Raw genomic sequence first — 17,989 nt, 5'->3', positions numbered from 1 at the left:
TGCATTTGCAGATTTACAATCTTGCCACATTTTGGTATGGGTTTGATTTGAGGGAACGTATGAAAATACAGAGAATGATTGAACACAAGGACATAATCAAACTGAAACAAAAGACAATCAACAACATTCTTGAAAAATAAATCCCATTTTAGCAAAGTTTCTATCTTGAAATTTTTTTTTCATGAAAGGATATTGTACCTCCTGTCAGAAACAATAAATTTGTGATGGTTGCCCCAACAGTACGTGATGTGGTGTTAATGTTTGAGTATCAGATTTACTACAAAGTTATTTGCAAACTTTTTGTCTAGGTGAGACTATGTACATATGATGGTTTTGAATATCCCATCTGGTCTATTGTGTTGGTAAATATTGACTTGCTTCTCTCACACAGTTGTTAATCTTGAGTCGCTAACTCTGTTTTGATTCAGTTTTTGGTTTGTGATGACACATGAAGAGGGCATATTTGTGATTAAACCAAAGTAGATATTTTTTCCTATACGCTTTAATTCAAGTGGCACAATGTGTTGCCTTCTCCATTAGGGACTATAAAAGTTGTCAAATTGTAAGCACACTAGAAATCTGGCCATCCATCTGAATTTTATTGTGGGCAGAAAGTTTGTTTGCTGAACCGTTCTCAATTGTTTTCTACATTTATTTACATAAGAAAATCTTTCACAATCCATAAAAAGGCTAAATTTGACAGATTTATTACTTTAGCCAAAAGAAAAACATCTTCAAAATTTGTGAAAAATTCAAGCTGTATTTTCAGATATATTTAGGATCAAAGTTGCCCTATATATAAAGCATATACTCACAAGAGAAGACCAACTGCAAATTGCATAGAATCAGATCTGCCATCCCATAATATGTCAGCAGATCAGAGTCTATGCAGTTTATAAGGAGTAATGACTAGAAGAAACAACATAGACTCTGGTCTATGAGTGCATCATGCTATGGCAGATTATGATTTTTATGTTTGCAGTTTGATTGATCTTGTAAGCAAGAACATGCAGCTCTTCCATTATTTAGTGCTGACAATGGGTCAGAGTCTCTTCATGTTCATCTGTACTGTGTACCGAGGTCCTGCTACTCACATCAGGCCCCTATGATCTCCCTTCCATTGGACATGGGGCCCAGAGTGGCTGAGTGGTTTAAAGTGCTCACCATTATGGGTCACTGCTGTCTCACCTCTATCTGCGTGGGTTCGAGTCTTGGGCTCGGCCAACGAGGGTATGTGAGAAAGCTTGCCAGTAGCTTCTCGTGGGTCAGTGGTTCTTTCCGGTGCTTTTCCGGGTTCTTCCTCCACCATTTATATTGGCCGCCATGTATGACCTATCTTGCACTGAAAAATGATGTTAAACCCTATAACAACAACAAAAATTCCTTTGGACATTGGTATTGACTTATTGTTGGTATGTATTTACTTACTGTTTGTTTAAGTAAGTAACTAGCAGGTGTGATTGACATTTTTGAATGGTCCTACTTAAGTCATTTTCAGTGTGTTAAAGTAAGTAACTATGTTTGTTGACATGAAGTTTCAGTAAATAACATCTGTAGTTGTGGATTTAACCATGGGATCATTGTTTGACCATGTAGAGCTGAAGTCAATCACTATTCCATTTACCTTACCTGTGTGTAGAGCAGCTTACCAATCAATTATCACATTTACCTTACCTGTGTGTAGAGCTCCTTACCAATCAATTATCACATTTAAGACATTCAGTAAACCACTGATCTGAATCCAATCACATCAGGTTAATCATTTCATAATATCTTCTTCTTCTAATAATAACAACAATAATGTGCTGTGTTCCTCTGGAACATACGCATAATGTGTACATGTGGTGGGAGGTCAAAGTGCAGCAAAAAGCACATTAAAAACTTCTTGGTCTGGAGCTAAGTGATCCCCATGCCAACTCCTGCTCAGAAAGCAATTGGTGTTGACTAGGATGGCTGGGAGGGAGATCCACAGGTGGATTCCTGATGGGAAGAAGTAGTCTTTGTATGGGGATCTGCATGAATGTCATGTAGAGTGAAATCTGTCTGGTGTCAACTAGCTAGTGTACAATCCCGTAAATCATAACAGCTTTTGCTTGTTTTCATTGGGTTTGAAGCTCTTCCCATCCAAAATGTTGGAGCATGGTGGAGACACTGCTGGTTCAATGATATTCACCAATAAACTGTGCTGCCCTTCATTGTACTGGTTCAAGTTTGGCAATGTTTTGGTGGATGGGTCCCAAACAGTCCATGCATACTCCAACTGTTGGCATACAAAGGATTTATAGTACATGTGCTTAGATTTGAATCTGAGTCAATTACTCTTTTCAGCAAGTTGTCGTAGGCAAAAGACTAACTTGGGAATCGACTCCCATCATCAATCACCAAATCAGAAATAAGTACATTTGTTATATTGTGTAACAATATCTTTAAATCAAAGATTTTCTTTTGACAATTTCTTAACTTTATTACAAGGTGAGAGTGTGGTTCATTGTGATAATTTAATGAAAATTGGTGGAAAGACTGTGAAATTATATGTTTTATGGTACTAATTCAGTTCCCATAGTAAACCTATGCAAACACCATATTAAAAATTCAATGGCTTATAATTTTTGAGTGCTCATGATCAAACCTATATTTATCAATATAGAAGAAACCTGGATGTCAGCTTCTGTGTAGAGAAAAGGATATGAGCCACAACATTTTCTGGACCTGCATGTGTTTAAAGTATGTGCTTTCAATTCCGTACCAAAGAGTCAGGTGCTAATTTTAGTAATGAGTGTTCCAAACTCAAGACTGTTCAAGGACTGAAATACCATCAATAAAACAATGTCTCTATTTTCTTCACTTACAACTAGGATAAGCTCTCAAAAGATTCTTTTTCCTAAAACATAATTTACATTATTAACCAATCCTGGTCAGCCAAACCCATATATACATGTACTCTATTTTATGTTAACTCATTTCCAGGCTGGTTCCCATTTTTCCATATCATTGGTACCATGTGTCCTCTAATGGTGTTAATAGGCTGTTTTCAGTCTCCACTGGGTTAGGGCTGATTGGAATGAATACAGTACTGTTTATACCTTAAGTAAAACTGCAAACAACAAAAACCCTGATCTGTACTATCATAAAGTGAAATATGATAGCTGGGAAATATGATAGCCCATTTGGTAGAGCATCAGACCCATAACTGACAAGTCACAGGTTTGATACCTGTCAGGCAGGGGGGGGGGAGGCGCCAAGTGGTCTAAAGTGCTCACTGTTACAGATCACTGCCATCTCACCCCTGTCTGCATGGGTTCAAGTCTCAGATTTGGCCAATGTGGGTATGTGAGAAAACTTGCCAGTAGCTTCTCATTGGCTTGTGGTTCTTTCTGGGGTTTTCCTGGGTTCTTCCTCCACCATTTATACTGGCAGCCATGTATAGCCTATCTTGTGTTGAAAAATGGTGTTAAACCCAACAACAACAACAATAACAACCTTTAAAGCCAGCATGTGTTGGCTGACTCATTGTGTCCCTCAGAAAGGCACATGGCTCCAATTTCCTTAGCATGATATAGCCAAGAAGGTCTTAAAATCTTGTTAAAACCAACAGAAATTTCTTTAGTAATTTTTTTCTTTAAGATAATTTCTGCTACATGTACCTATAATTGATAGTAGAAATTGTTTACAGGCATCCATCATATTAGGAACCTAGTAGGTGCAACCATGTTAGAGACGTCTATTCAAATTTGGCATGTTCAGTACATGTCAGAATTCTTGTTACCTCATCATTACCGGAATCATATAGTTTAATGATGTGGAACAGATTGTTCCACCTCAGCTACATTCATATTTTATGCCAAAACTAAATGTGGGCTTGGAGAACATTATATTCAGTGATTAAATTAGGATGATCAAGTAGTCTTCTGGTATGCACTGGATATCACTGAAATTGTTCCGTTTTATTAATAAAATACCAAGATACACAAAGTAAACTCAGACCAAATATAAATTCAGAGACTTCAACTTACATTGATGAAATTGAGAAAATCACATGGTTGATTCTAGTATGCACTGGATCACATTGAAATATTTTTTGATGTGCAATACAAAGATGTAAATTCAGCAGGTGATGTAACATCCACCAAACTGCTGTCAACTCTACTGATGATATAACATTATACTAACTTACTGTCAACTCAGCAAGTGATATAGCATGCACCAAACTTATGTCAACTCTACAGTTGATATAACATCCACCAAACTACCATAAACTCTACAGGTGAATTAGTTACGGATCACTGCCATCTCACCTCTGTCTGCGCCGGTTCGAGTCTCAGATTCAGCCGATGTAGATATGTGAGAAAGCTTGCCAGTAGCTTCTCGTGGGTCAGTGGTTCTTTCCAGGGTTTTCCCGGGTTCTTCCTCCACCATTAATACTGGCCGCCATATATAGCCTATCGTGTACTGAAAAATGGCGTTAAACCCCACAACAACAACAACAACTACAGGTGAATTAACATTCACCAAACTACTGTCAACTCTACAGGTGATTTAACATACACCAAAATAATGTCAACTGTACAGGTGATTTCACATACACCAAAATAATGTCAACTCTACAGGTGAGATAACATCCATCAAAAACTACTGTAAACTCTGCAGTTGATATAACAGCCACCAAACTACTGTCACCTCTAAAGGTGATTTGCCATACACCAAAATACTGTCAACTTGACAGATGATTTGTGGCCCTTATTTCAATTAGAACTTTGCCTTACTCTTCCATTTCAGTTCTGCTGATAAATTTAGAAGGACTTAATGCATGCAAATCTAATTTGCTATGAGGCTTTACTTTAAAAAAGATGTAGGTCATGTTCATATTTACAGATTTTATTAGCCGAGTTGTTGTGAGTTATTGTCTCTGTCAGACTATTAAAACTTGGCCCATCTATTTCAGTTTAGTTCAGTTACTTTTGATGAACTTCATGAAATTGAAATTGAAGCTTTATATTAAAAGACCAAGGTGCAGATTGATGGATTTTTTTCCTCAGCACAACTTTACAGAGTTCTGGCCCTTGTTTAACTTGGAACCTTGGTCTTCCATTTTGTGCTCAATAAACTCCGAAGGACTTTATGGGCTGGAGTCAAGTTTGGTTTCAGTGCTTCATACTCAAAAGAGGCATAGGTCATATTTTATATTTACCATTTTCAGGCAAAATCTTTCAGTTTTGGCCCCAGTTCTTTGCCCGTTATATTATTTTTGGACAAAAAAATTTCAGTAAGATTTGACATTTGGTATTGTATGAAGAAGACACCAACAAAGTTATCATTTTTGATAGGTGGGGTTGTTGTTTTTGTTGTAGGGTTTAACGCCATTTTTCAGCACAAGATAGGCTATACATGGTGGCCAGGATAAATGGTGGAGGGAGAACCTGGGAAACACCCAGAAAGAACCACCAACCCACGAGAAGTTACTGGCAAGCTTTCTCACATAACCACATTAGCCGAATCCAAGACTCGAACTCACGCAGACAGAGGTGAGATGGCAGTGATCCGTAATGGTGAGCGCCTTAGACCACTCAGCCACTCGGGGCCCCGATAGGCGGGGTGGAATGGTGGTAAAATTGTATGGGGTTATGACCTCTTTTCATTTGAACTTTGGCCTTTAATTGCAACATATAGTCATGTTGTATTGAATTTTACCCTTTAGCTTTGTCATATATTCATTTTGTATGGTCAGGTTTCTTGTTCTTGTATTTTCTGTTCATTTGTTGGATTAGCAAATGACAGCAGGACCAAAGAATCAATGTCTTGCAGATAAAAACAGGAATTAAAACATTTTTTGTTTGACACTGAATTGGATCATTCTTATTTCATATTTTTAATTAAACATCTTTAAAAGAAATAATCCTGACACTTTCAGAAAGAAAAAAGATTTCATCCAAAAGCAGATAAAAAGAGGGCAATAAAAAAATAGGCTGTGTTGATTATCAAACAGAAACATTTTCTATGAATGTAATTATTACATGTTTATTCCTCAGTGCCAAAAAATGAATGTGCACATGCTGAGAATCCCAAAACTGCTATTATTTTTGTGGCACTTTAGACATACCATCCCCCCAACGCCACCCCTACACACCACTACTAACACCCAATGGAGTTTGGGGATGTATATTTGAGTTGGCTTTTCCACTCATCAATCACAGTTTTGCTTGTCTAATAATATCTTCCTACAACCTGTCATGACTTTGTAGCATGACAAGAGTGTGTCACATGTTAGAATAGGATTTGGCCTTTACAGGCTATAACTGGAGGGGAGGGGGAATTCTTCAAGCACTCAGTTAATGACAAATACAGTTTTGCAAGATAAATTAATCTCATTCCAATATTAATTAATGATTCATAAATTCATTAATTAATGATTTCCAGGTGCAATTTATTTAATACTTGTATCACCTCTTCTAATTTTCTTGGGTGAATTTCATTTGGATCTAAGCTTGTTATTCTGATTAAAATAATTGCTTAAAAGTTTTGGAATATAGTTAATTTGAGAGTAAAGTTGTTAAAACTTAGAAATTGAATTTCACAATTGTGAAATACTTTGTCCTGGTGTTAGAATGATGCATTTCAGCTCCTAAAGACTTCCCAATAATCAGTATGAAAGCTTGGGTTACAAATATCCTTCTTCAACAAGACAAGAATTTACTAGTAACAGGAGTTATAATTTGTTATCAATCACATGACAGTATCTACTTAGTTAAAATAGACATGCAGACACATAAACAAATGCCTGCTAATATCACCCAGATATACTGGATGCTGGGCCCAGTTCCAAGCCCCACCACATTTTCCCAGTACTCAGTTTTCCCAAGATTTTGCAGTTTCGAATGGAAAAGGCATTATGTCATTAATCATCTTACAAAAATTATATGACAGAAGAAAGGTACAAAGCAGCCAAACTCTGGGCTTGTCTTCCTGGTATCTAGGATAATGGATTGGTCACTCATCACAGGGTTTGAATGTATATTTGGTTGCCATGGAAATTGTTCTTTCTGGCAGTTTTTATAAGCTATGAACAGAGGTGCATTCTGAAATTTCGCATAAATATGTCAAAGAGTAGGAGATGGATATGTTTAAACTTCTCATATTGGAAAGAGTCCTGAAAATGAGTCATGCATTTTCCTCCCTCTTCTCTCTCTTTGTACCATATTTCTCCATTGATAAAGCCCCTGCTTAACAATAAGCCCATTCATAACTTTAATCAAACTTTGCAAGGTCTAATCTAACCAGGCCTTATTCAGCTGTTCTTTACATTACCATTGGCTTATCAGAGGATAAATAATGTACAAATTGTGCAAATTTGTGTATTTTGTACAGTGAATCAACAAAGAATGTGAATTATTCTATTTTGTTCAGTGATAAGCTCACCCCCATTCCCAAGTATGTATGGTCTTCTTATGCAATAAATACTGTAGAAGTTTTGAAATAAATATTTCGACAATTTATCTTGTTATTTTTTTTTTTACCATTGTACTTCACTTATATTTTTACAAGGAATTCCAAAGGAAATATGCTGTTTAGTTTCATACAATGCCATTATTACTGCTTGGTAAAACTCTTTTGTCTTGGAAGAATTTTCAGAAGCATTCACTTTTTAAATAAGGCAATAAATGGTGTAATGACCAGAACGTGGAACTCAAATGGGGTAAGAATTAATTGTTTAAGAGGACAAGAATCATTTTAAAGACTAAATAATTAATGATGATTTTAATTATTTATTTTCACTACTATGTCTTGAGTTTTATTGATTTGTACTGGAGGCATTTTTTTTATCTCATCAAAAGTACATTTTTCTCCATTTGGGCTAGATGTAGAATTGGCATACAAACATCACAAAAACTGAATTTAAGCAATGCAGATGGTGCTAGATAAAGTAATGTTCAAGTAGAATGATGGTTAAGTCTTCAATTTAGTTAGACGTTTATTAGCCACAAGCATGGCTAGAAGGCACTGTCGTAACTTTGATGTTTCCACTTATCATGTAACAGTAAGGTGCATAATTATCATTATTATTTTACTTGTATTTTGAAATGTTCACCTATAATTGTGTTTTCGCATTTTAAAATGCACTTTGTGATGCAGGTGGTTGTGTAAAAATTATAGACTTTCCTTTTGTCAAAACATAAGCCCAGTAATGCATTTGATTGAATGTGCATGCATGCAGAAATATTCTCTCTGATTTCTTACTAGTAACTGAACTTGCTCCCTTTTTTTTTTTGAGTGAACTTTGTGTCATATCTGAAATGTTAACCAATTGTTAAGAACAATTATATGCATTTACAGAAAGTTCTGCTCTGAATTGCATTTTACAAAGTGTATAAAAAAATTTGGGTTGTTTTTATATTATATATAAACCAGATTTTTACCCCTTGGTGCACCCCTATGGTTCCAAGTAGAAGAGGTCAATAGTGGCACAGTGGAACTAATTTGAGAAATTTATGTTTGATTGCTAAAATTTTCTTTAAATCACTTTTTGCCTTCTGGAATTGCAAACAGTTTTAGGAACAAAAGTTTTGTTATCATGAATTCCACTTTGAAAAGAAAAAACTTGTAAGGCAAGTTGCTCCAGGGTTCAGAGGCAATTGTGCTATTTATAACAGTGGCACATGGTAGGTATTTATATTTCTGAGGAGAGCAAAAAACTGCACTGTATGAGATCTGATACCCTGTAGCAAATTCGTGGCTGGCTCTGTTTATTTGGGCCTATCAAATGCATGCTGGGATAGGTTGGTACAGCAGAGCAAGCAAGGAAGAGATTGGACTACTATGGGAATATACATTCATCTTGGTGTCACTGTTAATGGATTTTTAAACTCCATACTTCAGTTTTTGGTGAAATTCTATGGAGCTGAGTATCTTGGAGGCCTTTAAACCAATGACAGAAATCTTGTGAATGTGTTTTGGAATTGTCATGATTTCTGCAGCCGCAACAGCAGAGATTATTACCTTGCTGAGTGTGTTGTAGTGATGTTGCTAGGAGTGAGTTCATCTGAGCTGAGAGAAAGGAAATGGTATACCTTTAATATTTATTTCAGGACTATGCAATTCATGAATGGAGTTAACAGTTAATGGTAGGTATGCTTCTCAGAACTTCCTACTTGTTGTTTTTTTTAACTTAGTTCTTTTTTCAGAAAGTTAGCAGTGCTTTTCCTGAACCCAGTCTGAGAGTTTGGGTTCATATTCTTTCTTCCACATGGTTCTGCTTGGGGCATATTGTACATGATGAACATGTGGTCCAGTGGTGTTGGCCTTGTGAATCAGTAATAGATTATTAGAAGCTTTAACTTTAAGATACTTTGGGTCTAAAAGACACCCCTCCCTCTGTAAACTAGATTTTAAAAACATTCACAGAAAGGCAAACAATTACCAAACAAAACATGTTGCCCATGAATAAATTGTTCATAAAGAAATACATTTGTTTGTCAAATATTTATTTGAAAATTTATTTTCAGGTTATATGAAAAAGTGTAATGTAGTTAATACTGTAATGCTATAATTATGGATGGGTTTAAATTTTTCATAAAGACAAACATACACAAACCTTATGTAAGAAAATCAATAAACCCTTTTGTATTATCATTCAGTTTGTCCATTGCCATATTTTATTAACACAATTACACAAAAGTGGGCCATTTGAAGATTTATAACCATGATTTAGAAAAGTTGATGGGCTGGACATTTTGTAACTTTGCTTTCTGAATAAAATAAATACCAGATTTAAATTGGTTATACAGGAAGACAGTTGTAAAAGTTAATTAAGTTCTCTATATCTGTTGTATTTTTCTTTCAAAGCAACTGTAGCTCTAGTAATATCCTTGCTTGGAATCTACACTAATCGGCGTACATGTTTAAAACCTACTTTCAGTTTGTACTAACAAAATCAATGCATCAGCTGCAATAATATGAATATACCAAGTTTTATTAAATGAAATGTTTGTCAGTGTAAATTGCAGTAATGCCTGATAAGGACAAAGACGTTGATAACTGTCCTTAGACTAATTGATCTGATAAATGTTAGACTAATTAATCTGATAACTGTTAGACTAATTAAGCTGATAACTGTCCTTAGACTAATTAAGCTGATAACTGTCCTTAGACTAATTAATCTGATAACTGTCATTAGACTAATTAATCTGATAACTGTCTTTAGACTAATTTATCTGATAACTGTCCTTAGACTAATTAAGCTGATAAATGTCCTTAGACTAATTAAGCTGATAACTGTCCTTAGACTAATTAAGCTGATAAATGTCCTTAGACTAATTAAGCTGATAACTGTCCTTAGACTAATTAAGCTGATAACTGTCCTTAGACTAATTAAGCTGATAACTATAAAATATAATGATCATTAACAAATGTGTAAATTTGTATGATCCTTACCAAATGTGTACAAATTTTAATGATCCTTATCAGAAGGTGTAAATTTTAATGATCCTTACCAAATGTGTAAAAATTTTAATGATCCTTATCAGAAGGTATACATTTTAATTTCTCACCCATGTGACAGAGAAATCTACTTGTTTTGCTAACCTTACTTTTCTTGTCTCAGTCCAGTCATGTCAGTCAAGGTGTCCACACGCTCAGAACTACTTTTAAAAAAAAGAAACCCTTGTTGTCTTCTGCTCTGCCTGATGTAGTTGTACTAAAATCAAATGACAACAACAACAGTAACAAATCTAACACAAAAATGCAGTAACTTAAGGTAAATCCATCTTTGAGAACACACAATAAAAACCATTTCGCGAGAGACAAAGACACAAATGCACACCATGTCAAACTTTTTGGTATTATGCTATTTTGTTCCACACAGCATGGTCAATTTTATCTATATATGCAGGCCTAGCTCAGTACATTTCTCAGGTCAGTGTCATTAAATGTAGCTAAAGCTACCTGACAAGTTTTAAATACTTTTTGTGAAACAAATTATATACTGTTTGCAACATTTAATGACGCTGACCTGAAAAATGTCTGTGCTACAGATAGGATAAAATTCTAAAAACTATAGACCTATACATTTCATAGCCTCCCAACTCTCTTAACAATTATGGAACACTTAGTAACAGCTAGAAATGTTATATAAAACATGCGTTATTCTAATTTTGTTAATCATCTCCATTGTGCCCCGGTTGAATCAAAAATATAACTACAATATTTAAAGACAAATAATGCATTTACCAGCCAGAAGGAATCATTTATCTGTCAATATCTTAATCCATAAGCAAATTTCACTGTAGCACTTGTCATATTTCCAGGACAGAAAAATAAATGTTCAAAGAATCCGTGAACTTGAAAGTTTAGTACATGGTTATCCGCTAGAGTCCATTTTTGGAAGGTCTATTATACATGGGGGTAATTTTACAATCCATATTAAGGACAACATACATATGTCACACACAGTTTCACCTCCTCCACAGAAAAGACTATTTATATATGATAGTGACACAGAACTCTAATTACCTATGAATAATCTACATTACAGATTGTACTAAGTTTAACTACAGTAGAGTTGAGTAGCCAATATCGTTTTATTATTTACAATATAACTTTTCAAAATTGGAACTAATGAAAATTAAACAGTTTCTTGTAATAAATATTAATTATTTATTGTCAAATTCATATAACATCCTTATCTTAAATATGATAATACCTCATTATTATTTGACGTTTTATGTTGTTATTTTTCTTTGCTCACGCATATAAACTGTGTACTTCGGACGCAACGGTCACAGCCCTCATTAACATATTTATATTCATGTGCCACATGTAAACATGGGCGTGAACACTAGTGCAGAATTCTTTTTACTTTAAAGGAAAATATTGGGTGAGAAAAATAATCTACGGTGGGGTTTGGACCGAGACAAGGAAATCCCAGTTGCGGGTTTATATTATACGTCTCCCCATTCTGGCAAGCCTCGTTGGGAGACAAATAATATAAACCCTTGACTGAGATTTCCTTGTCTTGGTCCAAACCCCAACATGGATTCTATATGATCCTTACCAAAGGTGTAAAATATAACGATCCATACCAAAGGTGTAAATTTGTATGATCCTTACCAAATGTGTAAATTTGAATGATCCTTACCAATTGCATAAATTATGATGGTTCTTAACAAATGTGTCATCTGTAATTATCTTGAGAAAACTGTAAAATATAATGATCCTTAGCAAATGTCTAAAAATATAATGATCCTTACCAAATGTGTAAAATATAATGAACCTTTCCAAATGTGTAAAATATAATGAACCTTACCAGATGTGTAAAGCATAATAATCCTTACCAAATGTGTAAAATATAATGAACCTTTCCAAATGTGTAAAATATAATGAACCTTTCCAAATGTGTACAATATAATGAACCTTTCCAGATGTGTAAAATATAATAATCCTTACCAAATGTTTAAAATATAATGATCCTTACCAAATGTCTAAAATATGATCCTTTCCAAATGTATAAAATATAATGAACCTTACCAGATGTGTAAAATATAATGAACCTCACAAAATGTGTAAAATATAATAATCTTTACCAAATGTGTAAAATATAATAATCTTTACCAAATGTCTAAAATATACTGAACCTCATCAAATGTGTAAAACATAATAATCCCTTACCAAATGTCTAATATATAATGATCCTTACCAAATGTGTAAAATATAATGAACCTCACCAAATGTGTAAAATTTAATGTTCCTTACCAAATGTGTAAAATTTATATTTTGGGTAATTTTGAATTGCTCACTGAGCCTGATGTTTTTTAGCTTCTTTTTTCTGCTTTTTCTTCAACGTTCTGTACTTCAGAAAACATTTTAGCTGGCTTAATCTCTTTTGGAGCAAAGGAAATACTCTTCCATGCAAACTACTATGCTAGATACAGTAGGCATACATTCCTTAAAAGTTACATTCACTCCATTTTTGGTGAAACTCCCAAAATAAATGTCTCTTATTGAGCCCATGGTTATTAATCCCAGGATACCTGATGTAAGGGGGAATTGGTTGTCATAGTCTGCTTAGAACAGTTTTAATTTTTAAAACAATATTTACCACTATTCTTGCCTGATGACTTGGTACCACTTTTCTTACTCATGCATGTGGGTTTTTTTCACTGTGAGATCCTAAAAGAGACATTGCACCTCCAAAATAGAAAGTTCCAAACAAAACTGAAAGGTGCTGTTACTTGTAGTATTTGCATACAAGTGAAGAGGACATTGTTTATAACATTGTCAGTACACTCATTATGACGAGTGTAAATTTCATGAAATTTACGTAAATATTCATTTCTTAGGCACACAATGTGGGTACATCATAAGTGGTACTTCTCAAGGCAAATACCCAGCTTAAGCCCCAAAGGATAGGATAATTACCAAACTCTATTACCATATGTACTTGCATATAAGACAAGTCCAACAGCAAATTGCATAGAACCAGATCTGCCACTGCATAATGCATCAACAAGTTGCATAATGATACAGCAAATCAGGATCTCTGTTGTTTGCAATTTGACTCAATTTATAAGTGAGTATATATGGGGGAAAGTGAGTGTGTGATCTGAAAGAAGCCATGGTTGCTCAGTGGTCAGGGTATTGGAATCCTAACCAGAAGGGTGTGGGTTTAAATCCTGCCATTCGATCAACACTGATTGGCTACCAAGATGTGTTCTGGGCAGGGCACTTGACTCTTTTTGCATCTACATCTGTATGTGCAGAAAAAAACAATGAAACTTAACTCAAAAAGCAAATTGATTTGTATACATAATGCTGACATCAAAGGATGTAAAGCCTAATTAAATGCATGTTAATCCACTTTGTCACTGTTACATCTTTTTTATATGTTGTAATGTGCTGTGATATCAGCACCTTATGGAGTACATTGAAACCTGTGGTATTTGAAACTTTCATTCATGTATTATTGACACCATCTTTTAAAGACAAACACTTACATTATGAATGATTTTTTTAGTGGAACCACTTTAACTCAGTTTGTAAAGCGTCTGATTCTAATGTAGGGTAGGATTCAATACCAGCTCAGGACTGCCTGGGTCAGTCACCTTGTGTCCTTGGGAATGGTACTTGGCTGTTTTCTTAGCATGATATATCCAGTAATGTGTGTAAAGTCCATTTAAACCAGTACACACAAATGCATGCATGCATGAATACACATTTCTTAGTTTCATTTACATACATGTGTATGTCAGGTCTCTGGTGGCTGAGTGGACTAAGCGTTAGCCATTAGAAATGGTTCACATCTCACCTTGTCTACATCGGCTTAAGTCTTGCCTTAGTTATCATGGATACTTAAGGTCATCATGGATATTTGAGGTCATGGTAAGTATCTGAGAAAGCTTGTCAGTAGCTTCCTGTGGGCTGGTGGTTCTTCCCAGGGTCTTGTCTAGTTTTTCCTCCTCCAAATATACTGGCTATCAAGCCTATCATATGCTGGAAAATAGTATTAAAACCATGAAAACAAACCATTAACTTCGATATTTAAATTCTATACTACAGACAAAGAGTAAAATTGTATGCTACAGTATTTTATTAGAGTTGCCATATGTCCTTTTTTGCCAGACACGTCCTACTTTTTGGTCCTATATGTGTATACAGAATAAACATACAGATGTACACCTAATCTTGGAGTATATCATCTTCTTTGAAAGTTCAGATATGGTAACCCTAATTATATATTCTGTACAGCAATATAATGTTAATGAAAACCACGTAATTCATATACGCAAGTAAAAACTCTTGGTTTTGGAAATAGAATATCTTAAGCTTTTCATAATGTTAATTGAGTTGATAGGAGTTTATACTAGGCTGAGCTTGAAATTTCCCCATGTTTTGCCCCTTCATATAGTAGGAATCTAGGTAAAGCAAGGGTCAGTGACAATTAGTATTCATGATACAGAGACTTTTATCACCCTCTTTGAAAAGTTATCAACATCTTCACCCAGATTCCAAGTTTTCTGCCCATACCAGCCCCCCAGACAGAACACTCCAAGGGTTGTTTAAAGCGGCTGATCACATTGTATCTTGAGGAAAACCAAAGAATGCTACAGTGGATGGTGTTCTTGACCTGTATTTACAGAGGTTTTGTTTATCTAGGGAACTGATGTTAGCCAAAAGATAAACCATTTTTTTATGTACTTGGACAATGTAGGGAAAAAAATATGATCACTTCAGCAGAAATCTTATCACAAAACAACTTTAGACATGAAAAACTCCAGTATAAAAAAAATCCACAGAACCTCTATCATTAATTGTTTTTGCATTTATTTCATTGAACTGGAATTATTCTGTAACTTGTAATAGCCCCTGTTTGACCTGTGATGTACACACCTTATCTTTACTTAAGGTTTGGTTTTGTTTTGGCAATCCAACAACAAGTCACAACAAGATGGCTATTTAGTATTGTGGCTATTGTAATGAAGTGCCTTACTCAAGGACATTCCACAATTGCCAACCCAGGCTAATCCAATAGCAGGATTCGAACCTATACAGTTTCCATCACTAGTTAGGTATATTAATCACTGTGCCACAATGGCTTATTAGTTGCCTCTTTCCACATCGAGGGGAGAAGTACATAAGGACTGTCCTATATTACACATGGAGAATTTCATTGTCTTAAGTTATTGGACACTAAAACAAACCAAAAATGTTTTTATGTTTTGGTTACATGCAAAATATAGAAGCATGCAAAATTCTAATCTAACAGTACTCTTTATATATATTCTCTCTTCCCCACTAATGTTTCAGTTCCCATAAAAGTCTTAAGAAAGTGACCTCTTTTTCCTATCCGACACCAGTTCAAATTGTTCAAGTGCATGTGGCCTATTTTGTGGTTACATTAGTATATAAAATGGGTTACATGTGAAAAGAAAGATTTGGAATATAAATCTCATGATGAAATATGGGACAAAAACCTCAATACAATCATTCAGTAATCGGTCTTCTGGATTTGCTTGCAGTATCTTTTTCATCTTGCCTATCGGGGTAAGATCAAAGAGGCCATAGCAGAAGCAACAAGTTTCAGTTGTTATGGAGGGTTTACTATCTGCCAAAGGGCTGTTGTTATGGAGTGTTTGCTACATTTATCTGCAATAGGGCTGTTGTTATGGAGGGCTTACTATTTACAATAGGGCTGTTGTTATGGAGGGCTTACTATTTACCACAGGGCTGCTGATATGGAGGGCTTACTATCTGCCATAGGGCTGTTATTATGGAGGGCTTACTATCTACCACAGGGCTGTTGTTATGGAGGGCTTACTATCTACCACAGGGCTGTTGTTATGGAGGGCTTACTATCTACCACAGGGCTGTTGTTATGGAGGGCTTACTATCTGCCATAGGGCTGTTATTATGGAGGGCTTACTATCTACCACAGGGCTGTTGTTATGGAGGGCTTACTATCTACCACAGGGCTGTTGATATGGAGGGCTTACTATCTACCACAGGGCTGTTGTTATGGAGGGCTTACTATCTACCACAGGGCTGTTGTTATGGAGGGCTTACTATCTACCACAGGGCTGTTGTTATGGAGGGCTTACTGTCTACCACAGGGCTGTTGTTATGGAGGGCTTACTGTATACCACAGGGCTGTTGTTATGGAGGGCTTACTATCTACCACAGGGCTGTTGTTATGGAGGGCTTACTATCTACCACAGGGCTGTTGTTATGGAGGGCTTACTGTCTACCACAGGGCTGTTGTTATGGAGGGCTTACTGTATACCACAGGGCTGTTGTTATGGAGGGCTTACTGTCTACCACAGGGCTGTTGTTATGGAGGGCTTACTATCTACCACAGGGCTGTTGATATGGAGGGCTTACTGTATACCACAGGGCTGTTGTTATGGAGGGCTTACTGTCTACCACAGGGCTGTTGTTATGGAGGTCTTACTATTTACCACAAGGCTGTTGTTATGGAGGTCTTACTGTCTGCCACAGGGCTTTCTGGTTGCACATTTCCCTAAAGCAAACATAAACAGTTACAACACAATTCTGACAATTTTGGTCAGTATCGATCATTTTTTAATGAATTTTCTAGTGACTTTGTTATTGCCTTTGTCAAGAGTTTCTTTTTGTTAAGCAGTTTATAATGTTGAGTTTAAGCCTTGTAAATCCAGCAAATTGTTAAATAGCAACAAAAAAATTATAACAATTTTGTAATGAAGCCCTTTACTTTTGCTATCAGAAAACAATTATTGATTGAAAATCCAGTGCAAAACAAAAACTTAGCAACAAAATTGTGCCATAAAACTTAAAGAATGATTGAGAAACTGGAAACAACAATGATCGTGATCTGCCTTAGCATATTGAGCCTGCAGATCAGGGTATATGCTGTTTGTTTTACTGATTTCTCCTAACAAACTGTGCAGACCACATCTACCGGTGCATTATGTGATGGCAGATCAGAGTCTGTGCAGTTTGCAGTTGGACTTACCTTATAAGCAAGTGTATACGGTATGATTATACTAAAGTATATTCATGTTTTAGTTGAAATGTATACTACCAGAATATCTTTCTGCACATTAATAATTGCCTCATATTATGACCTTTTACCACCACTCTATACAATGCCCACTTCAAAAAACATGAATTCAAAATGTAATATGTAATAGAAGTACTTATGTCAGAACGTCTTACTTGTCCGGATCCCAACTTACATTTTGCCTTGCCATTTAGTCTGGATAAAGGGCAGCAAGGCAAAATGCCCCACCTGCCTAGAATGGACAACATTTTGCAGCCACAGTGGACAGGGATCTGAACTATTAATTATATCCAAAATTAGACCAATTCCAGTGTGGGTTTGTGTGTGTGTCTGTCTGTGTGTGTGTGTGTGTGTGTGTGTGTGTGCGGGTGTGTGTGTCTATATACCTTATAGCCAAGAGAGAATTTCTCCATGAACCAGTACATGCATTAACAACTGTGCAGAAGTATATTGTGAAACTCAAGA

The 17,989-nt window shown here is 35.6% G+C and overlaps 1 protein-coding gene across 4 annotated transcripts in view; it reads left to right on the top strand.

Moving 5' to 3' along the window:
- The window catches only part of LOC149794015 (brother of CDO-like), a 251,172-nt gene that overhangs the window by 125,319 nt on the left and 107,864 nt on the right, over positions 1-17,989 (top strand). The window contains exon 1 of one of the 4 annotated variants that reach the window (XM_089967954.1): positions 8,820-9,116. The exons of the other annotated variants lie outside the window; for them this stretch is intronic. The gene's annotated coding sequence lies outside the window, so the exon portion shown is untranslated. Of the gene's footprint in view, positions 1-8,819; positions 9,117-17,989 lie in introns of those variants that run through there. 4 annotated transcript variants of the gene reach the window in all.

The sequence above is a fragment of the Sinohyriopsis cumingii genome, chromosome 8 (assembly GCF_028554795.1).
Source record: "Sinohyriopsis cumingii isolate HCF-2022 chromosome 8, ASM2855479v2, whole genome shotgun sequence".
Lineage (NCBI taxonomy): Eukaryota > Metazoa > Mollusca > Bivalvia > Unionida > Unionidae > Sinohyriopsis > Sinohyriopsis cumingii.
This window is presented reverse-complemented; position numbering and strand designations above follow the sequence as displayed.